Source organism: Chlamydotis macqueenii, chromosome 4, assembly GCF_036417535.1.
Source record: "Chlamydotis macqueenii isolate bChlMac1 chromosome 4, bChlMac1.mat, whole genome shotgun sequence".
Classification (NCBI taxonomy): domain Eukaryota; kingdom Metazoa; phylum Chordata; class Aves; order Otidiformes; family Otididae; genus Chlamydotis; species Chlamydotis macqueenii.
This window is the reverse complement of record NC_141559.1, coordinates 18901025-18922053: the sequence shown is the minus strand read 5'-3', so window position 1 is coordinate 18922053 and position 21029 is coordinate 18901025. Positions and strand designations below refer to the sequence as shown.

Genomic DNA, 21029 nt, shown 5'->3' with positions numbered 1-21029 from the left:
GAGCGGCCATCGGGGGCGGAGGGAGACTGCGCGGCCGCCTCTCCGCGCTGCTGGGCGGCCCTGAGGGGGTAGCGGCCGGCGGAGCGGAGCGGGCAGCGGGAGGGCCGGGCCGGCGGGGCCGGGCGGCCGCGGTGGGTATACCGGCACTCGCTAGTCGGGTCGGAGGGGCGGCTGCTGGCGGCGGGCCGGCCGTGCAGAGGGAGAGAGAGGGAGGGAAGGAGGGAGCCGCGGGGCGGAGAGCGCTGCCGCTCCCGCCCTCTCCGCACCGTGCGAGAGTGCGGCGCCGGGGCTGGCGAGCGGCGTGGGGAGAGATGCTGCTCCGTTCTGACTCTGTCCCCACGCTCCCTTACAGGCGCCGACCACGACCTTAGGCGAGCGCTGCGGCGGGGAGGAGGGCGAAGCTGCGGGCTGCTCGGCTCCATCACCGCCCTGCGTGTGCGAACGGCGTCTCCAAACCGGCCGGTAGGTCCGGGGCTCCCTGCGCTGCCCCTCCCTGCGCGCCGGGGAGCCCTTGGCGGCCACTCCGGGCGTGCGTGGCCGTAGGGGGTGGGTCCTCTCGGCGGCCTCCCCGAGGGAGGGGGTCTCGCCGAGGGACGGTCGTCGGTGGCTGTTGAATCGTGCGGCCCCTCCGTGGCGGGGCGGCTTCGCTCCTTGCAGGGCGGGGAGCAGGCCGCGGAGGGAAGGGCGGCAGGCCGCCGCGGGTTTCGGCCCCCGCGGAGGTGTTGCGGGCGGGGTGCACAGTGCCGGGCCCGCACTCTGCGGAGCTAGCGCGGGGTGGCAGCCCCGGCCGCCTACGGCCGCGGAGCGTGGGAGGAGGGAAAGAAAACCCTCACAAAGCGTGGCGGGTTGGTGTCGGTTCTCCCCCCTGGACTTCCAGCCCGGGCCGCCTTTGGGGTTAAACTGGGCTTTCAGAAACGGCACCACACGCGTGGGGGTTTGCGTCTGCCGGCGGCCAAGGGCTCGGTACTGCTTACGCAAACCAAACAAAGCAACCCCCCGAACTTCTGAACAGGGAAAAACTTTTTGCCTCATTAAGGTTTTTGGAGGAACAGGAACGAAGTATAAATCTGTTGGCTGGCGATGAGAAATAGCGTGGGTTTCATTGGCTTTTTATCTCCTGGCAATCGACACCTCCGCAAACCGCAGGATAATCTCTCTCATATTCTAGATTGTGTCATTCTCTTTAAATTGCATGTTTAAAACAACAAAGGCAGTGACTTCATAGGGAACCGCCAGAAGCTGCTCTGTACCCCTGCTGTTTATTGGGGAAACATTTGGGAACCGGTTTGGTTTTGTAGGTGGAATCAGAAGTAAATGTAGGACATGAAAACTGTAAGGTTGGTTGCAGGTAATCTGTGTCTAGCCATCTTATTAACGTGTGAGTTTTGGAGAAAGGAATATGAAAGTCTGCATGTGGAACTAGCTGGGGCACTTATCAGTTCAGGAAGCCTTTTCGGTGGGAAGAGGGCATGTTTTATGAAACTGTAAAGTGAAACTGGGTCAGAATACACAGACTTTCTCCTAGGGGCTGAACCTCATGTCAGAAACCTGTTACTGAATACGTGTTCCTAGGTGTCTTGACTCCCAGGTCTTTCGTTTGGGCTCGGGCTGGTGAGGTGATGACATTTAATACCTAAGGTAATGACTCTAGAGCAGGACTGCTTTCTGTGTTCAAATTATGCTGCCTCTACAAGTCTGTCTTTGGATGACCAGAAAGCTGTATAAAAGACACTTCTGCAAGAGTTAGGATCAATGAGGATACAGACACAAATAGGAAAAGAACTTAAATAGTTTTGATTTTGTGCCGGAAATACTGATGAGGAAAGAGTAAATCTAGTCTTAGAATCTTTTGGTAGTGCAGTTACAACAGAATTTGCTACCACTCCTAGTGCTGTCAGGTGTACCTGTTCAGCTTTCACGTTGGGCATACGTATTTCATCTGGAGTGTCTTTTTTTTATCTGCCAACAAGCATATCTTTCCATAAACAGATTTAAAATGTAAGCAGTAATTTAAGGAAGGAAAAGAGTCATAGAATCTTAGAATGGTTAGGGTTGGAAGGGACCTTCAAAGGTCATCTAGTCCAACCCCCCTGCAAGGAGCAGGGACATCTCCAACCAGATCAGGTTGCTCAGAGCCTCATGCAACCTGGCCCCAGGGATGGGGCTTCCACCACCTCTCTGGGCAACCCGTTCCAGTGTTCCACCACCCTCAGTGTAAAAAACTTGTTGCTAATATCTAATCTAAATCTACCTCCCTCTATTTTGAAACCATCGCCTCTAGTCCTGTCACACCAGGCCCTACTGAACACTGTCTCCCTATCTTTCCTGTAGGCCCCCTTGACGTACTGGAAGACCACTGTAAGGTCTCCCCAGAGCCTTTTCTCCAGGCTGAACAGCCCCAGCTCTCTCAGCCTGTCCAGGCTGCAGATAGCAAAAGATAGAAAAACCTACTGTCCAATTTTTAAAGATGTTTTATTGCTTGTCTTTAACCTAACAATCCTGTCTGGTGACTGGAAAAGTGCATGACGTATTCCTCCCATAATGGGACTTTATTTTTTTTCGCTGTTGCATGATAAAAAAATTGAACCTTCTGCAGATGAGAGGGTTTGTATTGGTTTTTTTTTTTCCCTCTTCGGAGTCCGACTTATTTATTTATATTTATTTATTTAAGTTAAAGGTGCAGTAAATACTTTTGACTATACCAGGTGTAAAAGGAGACTGTCTGTATCACAGGGTGTTGTTATAATGGCTTAATTTAAAAAAAAAATACAGCTCTTCATTCTGAGACTGTTGTTGAGTGGAGTTGGTGGCTATGAGAGCCACAGACTGGAGAACACTTGAGTGGATGGAAGAGCATGCGTGAAACAAGGAAGTATCTGTGTGAGAAGAATGAGCTGAATGTTAAGGGAAAAGTGAGTCTATAGCACATATTTTCACCAGGATAACTGTGTTTGGAGTGGATGGGATCCAGTAGCCTATTCACAGCTTTACAGGCCTTTGAAAGTAAAAATGGGCAGTGATATGGATGAGTGGTAAATAACTGCTGTAACTGGTCATCTTGAGCCTGTGGTAACTTGTGCGTAGCATTGTCATTTTGGATGCCTCGAAGGGAAGTGGTGAAGAAGCCTAGGAAAGGCAGGAGACTGAATTCCTGCAGGTGGGAATTTACCAACATACAAACGTCGTGTTTGCCCGTTCCAGTGGGAAGATGTTGTGTTTCTTTGGGTTTTTTTCCTTTATGGTGGAATTTTTTCAGCCATGTGGTTCTTATAAATCTAAAGGAGGTATGACAGTGAAGGACTGCGAGTTACAATGCCGTCTTTTTCTCTGTTTACTTTTTAAAGAGCACAGCAAAGCAAATATTTTCACTTTTACATGTGTAACAGAAATTATTTGGCACATAGCTATTTTCCTCCCAACTGAATGCAGGTATGAACAACAATAATTGGCAGTTGTATAGTACAATAAATCTTCAAAGTGCCTTCAAATCTTAATCAGCAAACCTTAATAGCATGCTATTCCTGCAAGAGAGGTAAGTAATTAGACAGATAAAATGAGACTGGGCAGACTCTTAAAGGGAGTTTATTGTTGAAGTGCCCGTCAGTTGGACAGAGCTCTTTATCGCTGAAGTCTCTGAATGCTGCGGTACATTTATATGTTGAAATACATGACAATATGGCCCAGAGGGCCTAGTTAATATAGGCATCCCCTTGTTCAAAGTCCTTTTCAGTTAAGGAGACCTAACACTCAAGAGTCTCTCTAGTGGTTGTTCAAGAGCACCTATCAAGACTTACTAACTTGAACAAGAGTAAAGTCAGCTTTTTAAGGGGAAAGATTTTCTTTTGAAGAGCTTTCCCATTTACTCACCCGACAAGCCTAGAACCTTTAGTCCCTTGATGATATTGGTAAAACTCAAAGTGATTTTGCCAGGAGTCTGCTAAACCTACGAACTTGTAAGTATTCATCTGGCTGCCACATTTTGGATATTTGAGAGGGAGTGTTGGTTAGCAGCCTTGTGCTCTGTCAGTCACCCTTTATTTTCTCTGCTTACAGAAAAACTTGCTGTAATTTTACTGTTTTAAAATGAGTACAAGTGAGACAAAGAGACTGAAAAGCAAGTCTTGGAGTAGTGTGTCATGGTGCAGAAAATATTTGTGAGCAGTTACCCTAAGCTGTCCCTTACCATGGGATAAGCGTGGATGGAAAGCTATGAATACCAGAGTAAGTTAATGTTGTATGTCGCCAGTTAACTATTAATGAAATCTGTGCATCTGTAAAGAAGGGTGGAACTTCTGAAAGAAGTGTTTCCCAGCCCCACCTCCTCCTGAAGTGTCGAGAAGGAAGCTGGCATTTATAGATGGGAAGGGCAGAAGACAACTCTTTGGTGTCGCTTTTATTTTGCCCAGGCTTCTCTTTCTCCTATGCCAGTTAAATACCTGTGAGCAACTAGGCATCTTCATTGTGCATCATGGTCTATTAAAATGCTTTCATAAAAGACAATGAATTGAGTAGACTTCCTTGGGACAATGATATGCCTTGTGCATTTGAAATCCAATTGCCAGGATAGAGATCTGCTCCATTTAGCTTATGAAACTCTGTAGGAAGAATAACAGAGGTGAGAAGGCTTTGTTCTCAGGGTTTCATCTGTTGTTCTTTATCTTTTATGTGTAAATTTAATACGCCACAGAAATGTCTGCAAGTAATATGTCAAGAATTAAAGGAGACTTAGTATTAAAACTGCTGATCTTTGCTGGTATTTATAGGGAGTACAGTAGTTTTCCAGAACGTTGAGTGTTACTAAGGATTTGCAGATGGTAGGGTAATGTCAGATTTAGGACTAGGTGTTGTGTCAGCTCATTGTTCCTGCTCCACGTGGTGTGTTACTAAATTAGATTAGATGGGGCACTTAGAAAAGAGAGGGAAGTTTTGTCTCCCATTTCATAACTAGAAGTAAAGCATGAGAAGAAGAACTGACTGACCTGAAAATGATGACATTTTAAGTGCACAAGGTTGGAATTGAACATAGACCTCTCAATGAACTAATCCGATGCTGGCAAAAAATACTTACTACTTTTTTTTCAGTAGACTCTGAGATGAAAAGACTTAATTTCTGTGTGCTTCTGCTTTGTCAGAGGAAGGACATGGCTTTCCAGGGTATTCTCCCAACTCTGGATAAAGAAATTTTCATTTGTTTGTTTCTTGAAAATTGTCTTAGTAAAGAACGTTTGTCTGTACCTGTGGGAGAGAGAAGGGAGGGAACTATAGAGCTTGCTGAAATTTTTGAAAGTGAATCTGAAAATGATTTTCATGTGGTGTTAACATCTTTTCTAACTAAGTTTTTGTATGTAGTGTAGGTACTTGGTTTCAAGCACATTTGCAGAGAGGTGCCTCAGAAGTGGCATACCTAAAGTATGTTTTATTTAGGAAAAAAAAAATTTGGGCTGAAAGGCTGTTTGTGTGACTTTTCTTGAACAGTGCCATTGCAAATGATTTGTATTTGTGCTGTAAGCTTGAAATTTATGCTGAGTTTAATAGCAAACACACCTGTTTCACACTCTTTCTTAAATAAAAGACTTAAACAGAGGAAATGCAATTTTGTTTGTTGCTCTGTAATTTGTTGAGGGGAGAAAGCTGTTAGATCATACAATTCTTCGTGTTTTGAAGACACAATGTGCTTTTCATAATAATGAATGCTAGACTCTTACCAGGTGCTCCTGTGTTTCGTATCCAGTATCGTAACAGCTGTAGAAGCTGCTTTGACTGCATCTATGTATGTATGTATGTAGGTGCAGCTGATGTACTCTAGCAGCCAGATGACAGTAGTCTTCCTAGTAGGTTCCAGGATGTCCTTGTACGTTGGAATTTTACCACTACTGCTGCTTGCTGTATAGAACTAATGATACTAGTTTATTGCACTAACATAGTTATGCCAATGTATTGGAAATTGTTGCATTCTCTGACTTCAATGCTATTTCAGAATCGAGACATTGAAAGGCGTGAAGAGTCATTAGTGTAAATAATGCTTATGGTAAAGTTGCATAAAGTAAGCTTCTCTGAGTCTCATGTCCGTTCTGTAGTCTGTCTGTGTTTTTATTCATGTAATAGCTAATGTTTTACTCTGATAGTGGCAGGCCCTCAAAACCTGTTACAAAAAAAAAACCCAAGAAACTGAGTGCAAAGGCTAGTGAAGTTATTACCAAGTACAGACAGAACATGGCTTATCTCATTATCTCAAGGGTTATAGACACTCTCATTTGGAGCTCCCTGTTTGTGCAGGGAAATTGGTTCCCAGTGATTAATTTCATGCTTTGGATAAGGATTTTTTCCTTTTTAATATTAATTTCTTCAGCATCTCAGTAGTGTGTGGAATTGGCTGCTGTATTTTCAGATTTTCATACAGACATGAGTAGCTACAAGGAGGGCATAAAAAACCCCAATAGACTTGTGATGTTGGTGGTTCCAGGGATTTCTTAGGGTCGCCAGGGAAGTGTAATGGGACTTGACTCATAAAGCCATGTCTGCTGCGCAGAAGGTATTTAGAGACCTTGTAGAACATTGCTGTTGAAATATTAACTACAAGATTTCGAACTTGTAAGCAACCTTATTTGTTGTTAAATGTGTTCCATCTTTCTTGATAGGGCTGTTGACTTTTTTGCTAACCGCTTCTATATATTGTAATTTTTAAAGGTTAAGTGGACTAAAGAGCGAGCTAAGTAAGAGTTTGAAACTTAAACTGTTAGAAATAGCTGTGCTTCGTAGCAAAGTCATGCATGGTTTGAACCAGTCGCGGTGAAAGATTTGGACTTGCATATTGCCCTAAGTAATAGATGTGTGAAAAAATGGGGTGTTTGGATTTTTAGCCATGTCATACGTATATAGTTAAACTTCATGGAAAATTCATATCTAGTTTGCTCCTCAGTATCAGTACTGTAAAAAAAAATCTTGCTGATTCTTCTTCTCTTGTCACAATTCATCAAATGCAACAGTATATTATTACTGATTTTACCCATTTCTGTCTTTGCATAATTTAGTGTTTCAGCAAAGAGAAAAGTTAGAGAAGGGAAAGGGAGTGGACATTTTGCCTTTTAGTATTTTAACTGTAAAATCAGTAAGTGGAAAATACCTTCCTAGTGTTTAGGATTATGGTTAGTGAAATAACTGCTTTTCCCAAGTCAATGCAAAGCTGTGTTTGCATTCAGTGAATTACCTTCAGAGCTTGAATCCCAGGCAAGCAAACGGTCGATACAGTGGTACAAGTGCTAATTTTTTTCTTTACTTCTTAATGTCTGTGAGTAATAGCACACATGTTACTTTGAGAGACATCTCTGCAATACACCTTGCTGACTGGACAGTTGTATGGTTAGGTTTATGTAGAGTTATCCCTCCAACAGACTAGTTAAAGACTGTATGTGACTTCCTTAAATGCTATGTTTCAACAGGTGATAAATACGGTTTTCTCCTCCAGAGGTTTTGTTATGGTATTTCTTTCAAGTGCCATAGTATGATTTAACTACTTTTCAGTGACTGAGGTGCTTTTTTTTTTTTTGTTTGTTTGTTCTTCTGAAGCCAGTTTCCTTTAATCTTCTGAAAATCACAAAATTAGAGTTCTTCATGTTAGTTTGACTTATAGGAAATAAGTACTGCCTGTGTGCACATATTCATCAGATTTAGTTGTCAATAACCTTTCTCTGCACTTTTCAGGAGGGGATTTATAGTGTCAGATAGGTTTTTAGGAGGAAAGAGATTCTGTCCAGCCTTCATAGACTCTGTCTTCAGATTTCTTGTGTATCTTCAGTCATCTTTTCTCTGTTCTTAGATCAGTGCCCTGCACTTGAAGGAATTTCCTCTTAGCCATTTGAAGGAGAGCTTCAGAAACACTTGCAGAAAAACTCAGCTTATCCATTAGTGTTAGAAATCTGTACAGGGAATAGAGCAAAAAATTATAACACATTTAATGAATCCACTGAAATATTTTAAAAAAGAAGTTGCAATCTAGGGAAAATGAAGATTTTAATGATATTTTCCCATAAAAGTAAATTGGACATTTGTGTGTGCCGGTGTTTGGCGTCTGAACTGATACACTCTGAAGAGCAATGAGAATCTCCCTGCTACTTTCACTGGAAATTTGTGTAGGATGCAAGTGGAATACAAACACTCTTGTCATCCTTATTGATACATAACATTACAATAGACGATGCAGTAAATATCTGTATGTCTGTAAATTAAGAAGACATGTTCTCATAGGTATAGCAGTTGTGAAATGTTAAATAGCTTGTATCTTAAAAAGGAAGAAATTGTTTAACAAGCTAACTAGAATATAGCTGTAAAGCACCTGGAAGACTTTGATGTAGAAGACCTAGCTTGTCTTTTCGTGGCGTTGAAACATCAGAAAACCAGTATTTTTTGATAGTGTACACAATTTAAAAAAGGATGATGGGTAACAGAAGGAAAGGGAGGGGAGAGGAGAGAAAAAAAAATGTTGAGCTCATTCAAGGTGTGCTGGGACACCTTCAGTTCCTTCTAGTCCAGGTTTATGGGCCTTACCAGAATGTCCCTATCATCTCATGTGCTGGTGAAGGAGGCTTCTGTGAGCTGAGGTTTCTCCCTGATAAAGGTTGAGATGAGTTTTCAGACCTTTGAACTTGCGAGTACTTTTTTGGGTCTCCCAGCTTAGTGGTCATGTTTAAGGTGCTCAAGGGTTTATAATTATCTGTTGTGGGGTGTGGTTTTTTCATTTGTTTGTTTTCTTGGGGGTTTTTTTTGGTAGGTTTTTTTTAGAACTGTTTATCGTCATCCCTGTTTTTGTTAGTAAGAGTCAAACTCCAAAAATAAGAAATTTGCCTGGGAAGTCCGCTGTAATGATTCATTTAATAAGAATTGCAAGAAATAGACACTGAAAGTTTTTGAGGAGACCCCAAAACATTAGACTTATGTTTCCTGAAAGAGTTTTTCTGATGCTATTTATCTGGCAAACACACATGCTTAGCGAAACAAGCTAACTCACAAGAACCTTGCATTTTGAACAGCTTAATTTTTCAGTGTGCCCTGTCGTTGCAATCCCTTGAATGACCTTAATAAAGAATTTAAAGATTATCTTATTATGAAGATTTGCTGGCTGGCAGTGATGAAAGTTTGTTTCATCAGCTATATAGACTCATTTATTGAGTGCCTTTGCAGTTAGATTATCACGTGTGTGGAACAGCCAAATCAGCCTGGAGCTTTAAGCACATGGGCTAATGTGTAGAATTGAATTACTGAAATAGCTTTACAAAGCTCCTTTATGTCAAATTAAAATGTCTGCGCTCACAATGATTTTTAGAAGACTCTGGTGTTTCAGAAGAGTGTGATAGATTGTAAAAATTAACTGTTTATTTTCTTGTTTATTTTCATTAGTTTTTGATACCGTTGGATCACATTAGCACTAGTGTTTGCTTTAATCTATTGGCAAGCCGTTCTAGCAAGAACAGTTTTCTCCCTTTTTCCTTGGTCCCTGGTACAGTTCTGGCCTCTGAATTTGGGGAATACGGTATGTAAAGGAAGAAAACCTTAAGCCTACTTTTTGTTGTTTCATCAGAAAAATACTAAGGAAAACCCTAAAAAAAATTTTCTTATAATTTTGTAGTTTTATTTGCATGCATTGTCTTCAGAATATAAAATATTTTGTATGTTGGAAGATTGTCTGGATTTATCAGTTACTGTGGTGGTAGTGCACACAGCAAAGGTTGGTGGAAGAAAACCTTTTCTGTTCTTTTGGGTAGCTGCAAACATTTACTGCTGAGTGGCTGGTAAAAGTTAAGTGACTGTGAGGCATTACGGGGTCCTTCAAGACCCCTCTAGTGAAATTTGAGAAGATAGGTTACTGTCTTCACAGCAAACAAAAGAAAATGCTTTTTGTGAGCTGCTTAATTACAGCTGTGTTACTGGAACAAAGGAGTAAAAGTGTAAATGTGTTCAGAAAGGGATTAGAGAAATTAACAGAGCAGAGACCATTAGTGACTGTCAGATTTGACTGTGCAGCTCTGATCTTTAGCTCAGGAACTCAATAAACTGGTGATTGCTGGGGAGGGGTGATGGGAGAGGTGATCTGATCCAGTGTAGTACTACTTGTATTGATCACTGCTTAGACTTCTAAATACCAAAATAAATAGGAAACTCGTCCAACTGAAAATTTTGTTAACCTTTCTAAGCAAAACTTAGTAAGAAATCTTCTGTGATCTGCCTTTGAAGCTTGTGTGTGTCCACATGGGCTGGCTTCTTGTTCAGAGAAGAACTGTAGGAATCTAAGGAATCTGAACACTGGCAGCTGCTGTGCTGTCCATGAAAGTCAGAGTTACAGCAGCATGCTGGTTGCAGCTAGGTCAGTGCTCTGTATTAGAGGCATCAGCAGTGGTCATGGCTGTACCTGAAAGGTGGGAGAAGTTTCTACCTAGCTGAAGACAAGTAAACTGGGTGTTGAGCTATCTGGTTCAAGCTGCAGCTGCTGGCTTGTTTTTTCATCCTTTCTGTCATGAAATCCTTATTGCCTTTTCTTTAGATATCTTAAGGATAGATTAAACAATGGATAATCAAGTAATCAAGAGAGTTAATTTTTATGCATACAACTCTAGAGTAAAAATAATTGCTCTGGAGGAGAGGACAAAAAGACAGGAACACACAAAAAGACAGATACCACAAAGTTTTGGTTGCAGTGTTAGTTGTTCTTAAAGAGGAAAGTGAGAATATAGTACTTGATGAGATAAGAAAAAAGATTATATAAGTACTTGTCATTTTAAATAGTATCACATGAAAAGCACAACAAAAACAACTTGTGGAGACATAAATAGTTTGATTTCTTTTACAGATGAGAAACGTGTTATGAACTGAAAGGCATACTGCAATTATAAAAGGCATTCTTTTTCTTGCCTCAACATCAGATTCTTGTTCTCTGTTGATAGTAGTTCATGTGCTGTTTTCCTGTGTGCGCTCTTTGGCCTTGCATGCTGAAATAAGCACAGAATAGTCAAAAAGAGTATTTTCCAGTACAAACTCTTTAGTTTTATGATATTGTCAGACACTGATGGAATTTCTGTCTTTCAGTACTGAATATTAAAGAGCAGAATAGAATTGCATTTAATGTGGTATGTGGAAATTTCTCTGGTGCTTGCACAGTGCAGAATATAATTTGCAATATTATAGAAAATATTTTTCTGCTTGACATTAGCTGAACTCTTTGAAATATGTGTTAATTCTCACTGATTCTGTCCCACCCATTGTCTTTGCTTTGAAAATATTAAACAACTGAAGATCACAGAGTTTAACTTTTCACCGTAATATGAACTGTTGGTTGGGAAGTCTGCTAATGGTGCAAAATCTGTTTGTTCTTCTTCCATCGTCAGTGGTTTCGGAGAAGTGGAAGAGAAACTACTGCCTGTCTAGACTTTAATAACTTATATATAAATTTATGTTTTATGTAGGCATCATTCATTTCGAGGCTTATGATGCATTTTCAATGATAGGCTATAAATACCCGTTGAAAAGGAAAAAAAAAACCAAACAACACAACACAGCTATTGTGCCAAGAAGTAATATGCATCTACTAAGAGCAATTGTTTTTTTTGTAATAATTTTTTTGGAACTCCAAGGTACACTGTCTTTAAACTGTTTCCAAAGAATTGGTGGAACTCAGGTTTTTCAGCGTGACAAAAGTTCTGATTAGTGACCAGCATGCTCTTTTGTACAGAGCAACTGTAAATTGTGTGTGACTTCTCGATGGGGAAAGTCTGGAGTTCTGTCTTCCTTTTTTTTTCCCCCATCTGTCAGTTAGAAAAACTATTTGTTGAGGGTTTTTATTACCTGTTTGTAGACTGTTGGTGTAAAAATAAAGGATGAAGTCTTACAGCCACTTTTGCAGAAGTCTCATTATTGTGAAAGATCACTAAAAAATTGGAGAGGTTACTCACCAGCATGGTAAAAGGCAAGGCTAGGTTAGTGCCAACTGTTTTCAGTTAATTTTTTTTTTTGCCAAAACTCAAAATTTTAGTCTGTAAATCTGTACCCTTTAAAATGCAACCTGTGAATGATTCTGTGTATTTATTTCCCCCTAAATGACTGGGGTAATATTCAGCTTCTAGGTAAGTGGATGAAAAATAGTCAGTAGCATTAACCAAATCATAAAAATACTCAAAACAATTATTTGAGGAAAAAGTATTTTTCTTCTGTAGTTTGTTAGCAATGGTCCACAGGATGCCTTAGGTTTGCCAGCAAGACTTGGCAGCTGTAATGATTTTTTTAAATTTGTTTTTCTTATGTGAAAGTTTCTGATGCCCCTAACTGCTACCTTGTTTGTAAGTTGGGTTGTTGTTTTTTTTTTCCTTGGCTAAACTGATACACATGCTTTTGTGCAAGCACGCTTGCTTTCTGTTCTTGTCTCTCTACTGTCTGATGAAGTCTTGTTTCTGGCTTCTGTGCTTCTGCACAGTGAGCAATCTGTGGATTATTACTCCCACTGCAGACTGAGAAGATACTACATTCTCCTGTCTTTTGAGATTTAAATCTCGAGATTGTAAAATTTTGTTCCTTCCCTCCCTGTTTTTTTTTCTCCTCACATCCTTTCATTAGTATCAAAATGGAGATTTCTTTGAGTGAACCCTTGATGCTTCTCACTGATTATCTAGTACTACTGTTTCTCATATAAGCGTATGCAGCTTGAGGTAGACCAATACAACTGATCCAGTTTGATTAAGCTATCATTCAAATTCAGTGTTTTATAAGCAAAGTTTATAGAGAATGCAAGGTAGCAATACAACATATATCGAAATTTTAAATGTTTGAAACTATTGATAAAACATTCTAAACTTCTTGAAATCTGTTTCAGACTGCTGCCCAAGTGGTTTTTTCAAGCCTTACATTTGTGGATATTCTATATGCTGTATCAATGAATAATCTCTTTCACTTCTTTTCCAAAGTGTTTATTTAGCAATGAAAGATGGAAATAGGAGTTGAAGAGCTTCAGCCCACGTTTTTTCTTGAACAGAATTTTGATTTTTTTTTTTTTTTTCTAAAAGCAGGACTTCCTTTTAAAGTTTATTCCATTTATATACCGAAATTGCAAATAATATTTTTTAATAACATACCCATTTTTTTAAGTTTGCAAGACTAAAATTGAAATACTGTATTCAGAACTGGAAGAAAATTTGGGTTGTTGTAAAAGTTCTAGCTGTGCAAGGAAAGGATGAAAGTTGGTATGTTGTATGCAGACCATATTGTTGTATAACACTTGAACTCTTAGGTTTTGGAGGGTTGAAAACTTTATTATGTCAGTGTGGTGTTTCTGTTTATTTCGTATGGTTCTACTTAGTGTTTTCTTTGGTCTTCATGAAGTAGGAGTTACAAAGTTATGCTGCTGCACATGGAGCTGTCAAATTGATTCAGAAGGTACCAAAATTTGATGCCTTCTGCTACTACTGGTCTAGCTGCCCATGGTCCAGCTGCATCAATAAAACATTTAAGCACTGTTATATTATCCTTCTATTCTCTTTTCACTTAATCCCTCACTAGGGCAATGGGCTCAGAGGTTAATACAACCTTCTGCTTGGTTCCATTCCAATAGAGCAAGTGTAATTTCTACATGGGCATTACCTGTGTATGTCCACAGTCTGACTAGCTCTCCATTATTGCTCATAGGTATGTTCTTGAAAGAAAAGAAAGATGATGCTGTGACTTGCTTTCCTTTCATGGTTTCTAGGCCCATAGAGGAAAAGTTTCTGCTAGTTTGTCCTTGTTATGCAGCCAAGGGAGTAATATGGCTCTTTGTCCTGTAACTCTACAAATATGAATGTATTTATCATACAGATAAAGCAGAACTTCCCTGAACTCTGTTTTTTGGCAATGGCAGGCTTGGCATTGTGTTATGGGAGGAGGTGCTGTGATCTTGTTTTTCCTGTTTTTTTGGTAATGCCATCTTCTGTAGCTTGTTCTGTCCTGTAATCTCTCCAAGTACCGAAATATTATGGAGCGCAGATAATGATCAGATGGAGTCTTTGTCCATTGTAGTGTGTGAAGCTAAATCAAATTTGTTGTTATCATGGACTATCTCTCTGTCTTTGCTATAGATCTGTCCTCTGTTCTGTGTGGAAGGTCTAGGTAAGAGTTCTGTAAGTCACCCTTGCAGATTTTTAACGTTGCTATCAAATGATACTGAAGCTTATGTTCTTTGTGGTGAGGGTCATTTTTATGCTCTGAGTCACATTCACTTTCTTCGCTTAGAAACCATAAGCTTGGTAATGATTTGAAGCTGGGCGACAATAACAGGTAGATGAAACTCTTGTGAAAGAGAAATGGCATGTTTTCCCATCCAAAAGGAGAAGGGCTAATATTCACATCACCTTTGAGGGCAGTTAAGACATGGAGAATATCATGGCTGTAGGACTGAAGAAATTATGCAGAGCCTCTGAATTTAAGATGAATCATAAATAGGGTGTGTGTTCAAAATTTGTTCAAGGGGCAGTATAGTCAATTTAACAATTGTTAAGTTGTGAACAGCATACTGAATCATGCAGTGCATAATTATATATTTTTCTGAATTGCGGTGAACAGAGTGACAGGCTGAGGGACTCTTAGTTAACCAATCAGATTCTGATTAACTTGTATAATTTTGGTACAAAGCCATATGTGCTGTGTCAACTCATGTTTTGGAGCAAGTTCATGATTTCCTAACCATAGGCATTCCAAGTCTTCAAGTGGCTTTGTCTACTAATTAATCTGGAGCTAAAACCTCCTAATTGCAGGATTTAAACTAGATGATATAAGCTGCTCAGGAAGGTTTTGGCCTCCATAAAGAGCTCATTTGAAAACAAGCATCCATGACTGAAAAACTTCATGTTTTGTGTGAGCCTTTCAACTGATAGGTATCTCTAGATGTTCTGCTAAATTAGTTGGTGATAGTTGTCACATGAACTGTACAGTTCTCAATACTTGGTCTGTACCGCATCTGTAGAGTTGAGTGGAGCAGATCGGCAAACTGTAGGTAAATCTTGATATACGTTGCCAGTTGCTGGAAATGGATCAACTATGGATGGTTGGTTAAAGAAAGTCTGCCTTTAAAATAACCAATATTAATTCAGTACCTGTAAGATGATGGTGAGTAATGTGCTTAGAAACCCTGTTAAGGATAGATTTAACAGAGAGCCTAGACAACTTGAGAGCTTGAGAAATACTGGAGTATGGAAACACCAACAGACTGAGAATTTTGGGAAATCCTATAATGAACCTGTAGGGAATAATATCCTTCCTATAAAGCTTGTCTTTCTTTTTCTGGGCCATGAATCTGTTTCACAGCATGAAAGTATACACTGCATGTTTTCTGCGCTCTCTCAGATTTTTGTGCCCTGCAAATTGTTTACTGGTTGGGAGTGTGTATGTAGAGAATATGTACAACAATATTACAATTAATTTAGTCTTAAATTTATTTCTGTATGTGTGACTATGGAAGGAAGTGCAGAAAGAAGGGATCTGCAATCTGAAAGGACAAATGGTCACCTTAGTTGTCATGAATTCTGTGCTTGGGACAACTAGTTATTAGCCAAAAGAAGGTATCTCCATGTTTGCACTGCATCCACCTAATTCAGAGCTCAATTATCTTCTATATTATTTGGTTGGATTTTTTTCCGTTACTGGTTTCACCGAATACTGTTTAATATAGTTCATGTCTGGACCTTACTGGTAGCTCACCTAAATTATATTACATTGACAGATTCTCAGTTATTGGGTGAAAAAATGAGATGCATTCTGTTCAAGGACAACGTTAATGGATTTTCAACAGTCTGCCCCTCAGCTCAACATCACTTCAGGAAGCTGAAACATCTTTCATATCACTTGAACAGCAGCTAAGTACTTTCAAGAAATAGCAAAGAAATAGGTTACTTCTTCTCAGGACAATTAGACACTTACAGAGATGTGTCTAATCTGTGAGGTCTTTTGTGAGGACAGGTGTATACACAGAGGATGAATGCTGTTGAAATGCTTCTCAGGAAATGGTTCTACCCTTTAAGACTTGTTAGAGCTACACTTGCAGTACCCTGTGTGTAGAACGAAGAGCTTGTTTCCAGACAGATGGAGGTCTGTTACTACAATTGCAGCCCATCTGTTGGTATCAAAGCTGTTTTTACAAATGCTTACAGAACCTTAAGTTAAACCTGTCTTGGCCAAAACCTTTAATAGGCTTTAGAGACCCTCTAACAAGGCTTTCAGGTAGTTGATGTTCACTTCTCAAAACAGATCAATGTTCCTGCCCCTTTACAACTCCATTTGTCCTTCAGGGTTTTTCTCCTGTCCTGCAGCAGAAACTTAAAACAAAAGTTAATTGTTTGGTGTATATGAAGTATAAATATGCAGACAAATGTACATATAGATTTTTCTATAGATAGATTGTAATGTAATACATGCATATGTTTATGTGGATTTTTATGTGTGGAGACACACACGTGCTCTCTCACATGAGTATACACTCTAAAAAGCACGTCCTTCCCGAAGGCTGACTTAAAGTTCAGAGCGCCAGATATGTAATCTCACTTGCCAGTGCCTCTCATTTCCTTAGAATCAGTCTACCTTCCTTCATTTGAGGAGAATGTCATGAGGCAGCAGCTTATCATTTGCTGTCTTTCTAGTTGCTCTGTGTAGGAACAGTTGTTCCATGGACGAGTCAAATCCAGACAGCTGCCTGTTCACATCTGTTACTCCATTGGAGTGTGCCTGTTTCCTGGTTGGGTCTCGGTATGATAATGGGGTATCATCAGGTATCTCTGTTTTGAAGAGGTAATTCACTTGAAGTTGTTCTCATTTGGAAATGTATGAAGTTGCTTTATAAAGTTAGTCGCTGATTCCTCCTGCTTAAAAGTTCTTCAGCATAAGTCTTTTGTACAGATTTTCACACGTAATAGGAGTACAGTGTATCATAAACCTTTTAAATTATGTTTCTGGGAATACAAAAAGTATGAATCTCATGCCTTATACTACTGTGTCTGAGTAGAGAAAGGCTCTTTGTCTGAAAGCAAAATGACTTTTTTTTTTCCCTGCTACAGAAGAGTGAAGAAAATGCAGTGCCCTTTGAATAAGACTTGACGCTTGCTACTGTGCTTGAATTAGTGTTTTCTTCAACTTACAGATAAGTAGAGTAAGGATCTCTCAGCTTATGCCTTGGTCCTAAAGATGCAGCTGCTCTTGTGTATACATTTCTTGACAGATGAAATGTAGGCCTGCGTTCAGTCTTGTCTGTTTTTCAGGGTAGAAATACAGACTTTCACAATAAGAATTAGTCATCAGTTGTGTGAGCAATAGCTTTACTCCCAGACAGGTGAGTTCACCGATAAGACATCCGTGTTGTCATCTAGTTGCAGACCTTGTAATGTTCTATTCCTAATGTCATATCTGTCATCTTTTCTGTTTTTTTTTTTTTTTTCCCCCAGAAATGAACCAAAAAATCATAACTGTCTGGACAGGCAGCGCACTTTTTTTTTTTTTTTTCTTTTTTTTTTCCTGCTACAAGCCCTGGGATTCTGTGGTGAGCATGTGCAGTCACTTAAAGAAGTCTAAATTTCCAAGAAGTTGAGAATATTACTGTCTTGAGCATCAAAGACTGAAGATAGACCCTCCGGATGGATAGCACCCTCAGGCATCCTGAAGTTTGAGAACATGATCACTTCTTCTCCCAGCTGTAGGGCTGCTTCAGAATTTTTCTTGACAGTTATCAGGAACTAAAACACCATTCAGGGTTGTGGCTGAGGAGCGCGTTATTTGGGAGATAGTTCATCTCCATCAGTAATTGTTTGGACTCTCATTAGCAGTTTTCATCAAGAGTTATAAGCAGAAAAAATGTGAGTGAGGATGTAGATTGACTTAGGGCCTCAGATAAGAAAGCCGTTGGACTGTTTGTAGCAACTGATTAGCTGAAGAGAACGCTTGCTAGGTGGTAACTTTTAAATTGGTTAGGTTTTGTTTTTTTCATTTTGATAGCAAAAAAAAAAATACATGTAAGTGCAGTTTAGTAGAAATACTGGTAGGTAGGATGATCCATGTGGGAGTTTGGTAGCTCTCATATTGAGCTAAATATGTACTTAATAAAAAAAATCCTTGTGTTGTAGTAGTGCAGCCTCTTTGCATGTATATGCTTAAGGTAGAGAGCAGTGCTGGAGGAATTGGATGCAGATAGATGTCATTTTCAAACTTGTTCTGTTACTCATCCAGTTTTTCTTCTGTTGTGAGATATTGTTTCCTTCCCAGGCAGGATGTATAAAGGAGCTGTTAGAATGAACGGTCCTCTAGATGCTAGAGGTTTATTGTGGTTGAGTACACAAGTTATGCTCCTTATTAGCTGGTTGCTTTCTTGTTGTGAGTATGCAAGGGTGCTCCTTTCAAACTAAAAACACAACAGAGTTGCTTCTGAAACCAGTACATTTCTCATATGAGTACCACACATTAGATTGTTCTAACTATGGATAAACTGTTTTGGTGCCACAGTAAAATATCTCTTCTGCTAAAGTCTTTTATCAAGTAAAATTTGTATCACTTCATTACCACAGGAGAGACCTTAAGCTAAGCTTTTAAAAACCTGCTCTCGAGTGAGTTTATCCATTAGGGAAGTTATCTGTTGAGCAATACTGGCTTAATTTGTACCTGTTAAATCAGTGGAACTTACTTGTAGAGTCACTGAGTTTCTAGTCTGTAGCAATTTATGTCTTGGTGTTAAGTAGTTGATCATTATTCTTATCAAACATTGGGGGCTGATTATAAAGAAAATCATCTTTTTATAGATATGAAAAAGCAGTTATTCTGTACAATTGTCACTGCTTACTTGACTTGCTTATCAGAGCCTCCTTGTCTTACCTGTAGATATCTCCAAAATGCCACAGATGGCAGGAAGTAGTGCTTACTGACTTAGGATAATGCTTCCTAGTGACTTCATGGTATTTAAATTGTGTGTGTGCTACTATTTCTGCTCCTTTGACAATAACTTTAATTCCCTCCTCAGCTATGCTAAGAGCTGCAAGTGAATAAGGACAGACTTCAGTCATGATCTTTTTATAGTATGTGAGGAATGCGTAGCTTTTCCATGCAGGAATGGAATAACTGCTGGACTAAAGCTGGAGGTGCTGTTCTTAGTGGTGCGTGTCATCCATGTAGACCTAGCAGCAGTTGTGTACCCCAGTGTATTTAATGAAGAGCATTACTGTCACTGTGCACTGTAAAAAAACAGTATGGAAGGACTCCAAGGAAGGCATCTTCGTCAAGATTGCTGCACAGCCTGCAATTTGTCCTAAGTGAAGTTATATGATAGACAGTACATCACTACTTCATGAAGTTATGTTGTCAATGGTAGGATGTGTTTTGCTTGTGATTATTTCATGTCATTAGAAGAGTTTCATTTGTTACATGTGAATAAGGGTATCAATAGTTGATCTGCTATTTGAAAAGTGTTATTATTGCCAAGCTGTTCGCAGTCCTGAAATTTCTGTTTTTCCCTTTATAAAACTTGTCTTAATCACAGGTCCTCTGTTCCTACTTAGCAATTAAAATGAAAGTTGCAAGTATGAGAAACGCACCAAGGAGACATGCCTCTCTGAGGTGGAGCAGATCAACAGCAAAATAAGGGAGTTGCCCAAGGATCTTACAGTGACAATTAAACTAAGAGAGGGATACAAGAGTCATGCCCTGATTTATGTGGATCAAGCTTACTTTGTAGAGATAATTATATACTCTTCTGAATACAATTTTAATATCAGATGTGAAACATCAGCTACTCTGATGTATAAAAGAACATTCTACAGTTGCATAGAAAACATGACTTTCATTATTATTATTATTATTATTATATACATTTTGGACTGGATTTACTAGTTTGCCTTACACAGAGCCTCGGATAAACAAGTTTATCTAGTTCTGGTGATAGACAGAAGAGCAAGGGAGGGAGTCGGCAATAACCCTTGCTTGTCTTCCATTGTGAGTTCAATCCGATGCCAAAAGCCTATTTCTTTCCACCTTCCAGGAAAGAAAGCAAGCACTTCTTGAGTAAAATGAACACTGCTTGCTCTAGAGGTGTGAGCCAGGATTCTCAGTATGTCACGTTCTTCTGTCTTCCAGACATAGGAATACGAGACTGATTTAAAGATTTGGAAGGAGAAGCACTAACATCTCATCTGTTACAGTGAGTGTGAGAGCATCCCTGCATGTTCAAATAAAACGCCAACAGTACCCTATACTTCTGGGAGCGTGTCCTCATGTTCTTTGAGGACACATGTCCTCATGTTCTTTGCTTATCACAAATTTGAGCTACTTTCTGTTCCTTTACTTAGGAGGCTTGAGCTCAAGCAGCAAGCTATCAGTTGGAAGAGGAGATGCAATTTTAAATAAATTTTCTTAATATAGTTTGAGGATTGACCCAGGAGCATGGTACTATTTTGCTGACATTTCATCTTGTCTACCTACAGGAGAGAAAGAGGAGAACATGGAAGGAAAAATGTGAGTGGCAGAAGCTAGTTTCTTCCACAACTGAGGGAAGGAAGTTCTTGAGTGGTAATACTAATGTCTGCTGACCTCTCCAAAATGAAGGAGGAGGGACTAGTGCTTATACTAAGATAGTATTGTTATCAAGGAGCTGATTGAATGAAAAGCACCATGGAAATGTGTTTGTTCGCAAAAACTTAGATTCACATGATTTCTAGCAGTTATTTAGAGACAAGAGAGGGGAGACGGGATTTACGTCTTGTGGGGCATTTTGTCCCCTCTTTGTATCTATAAGAGAAGTGAAAAAAGTGGTCATGGCACAAGGATTTGTTTCCTTATCCTTGAGGACAATAAATGAAAATAATGTGCAGTAAATAAACTGAGAGGAGGATTATTAAAAAAAAAAAGTTTTTAAACACAGTTGACTTGATTAGCTTGTATAGTTACCTTGACTGCCTGCTTGACTTGAATATTTGCAAATAATACTTTATTTTGTGGACAATCTATGCAAATTGGACCTGCAGCTATAGGAAACCACATTTTATGTGCACATC

The 21029-nt window shown here is 39.7% G+C and overlaps 1 protein-coding gene across 1 annotated transcript in view; it reads left to right on the top strand.

The window, feature by feature from the left end:
- The first annotated feature begins 341 nt into the window (after nt 1–341).
- PTPN13 (protein tyrosine phosphatase non-receptor type 13) overlaps nt 342–21029 on the top strand; it is a 128058-nt gene continuing 107370 nt past the window's right edge. The window contains exon 1 of the mRNA XM_086747156.1: nt 342–462. The gene's annotated coding sequence lies outside the window, so the exon portion shown is untranslated. The remainder of the gene's footprint in view (nt 463–21029) is intronic.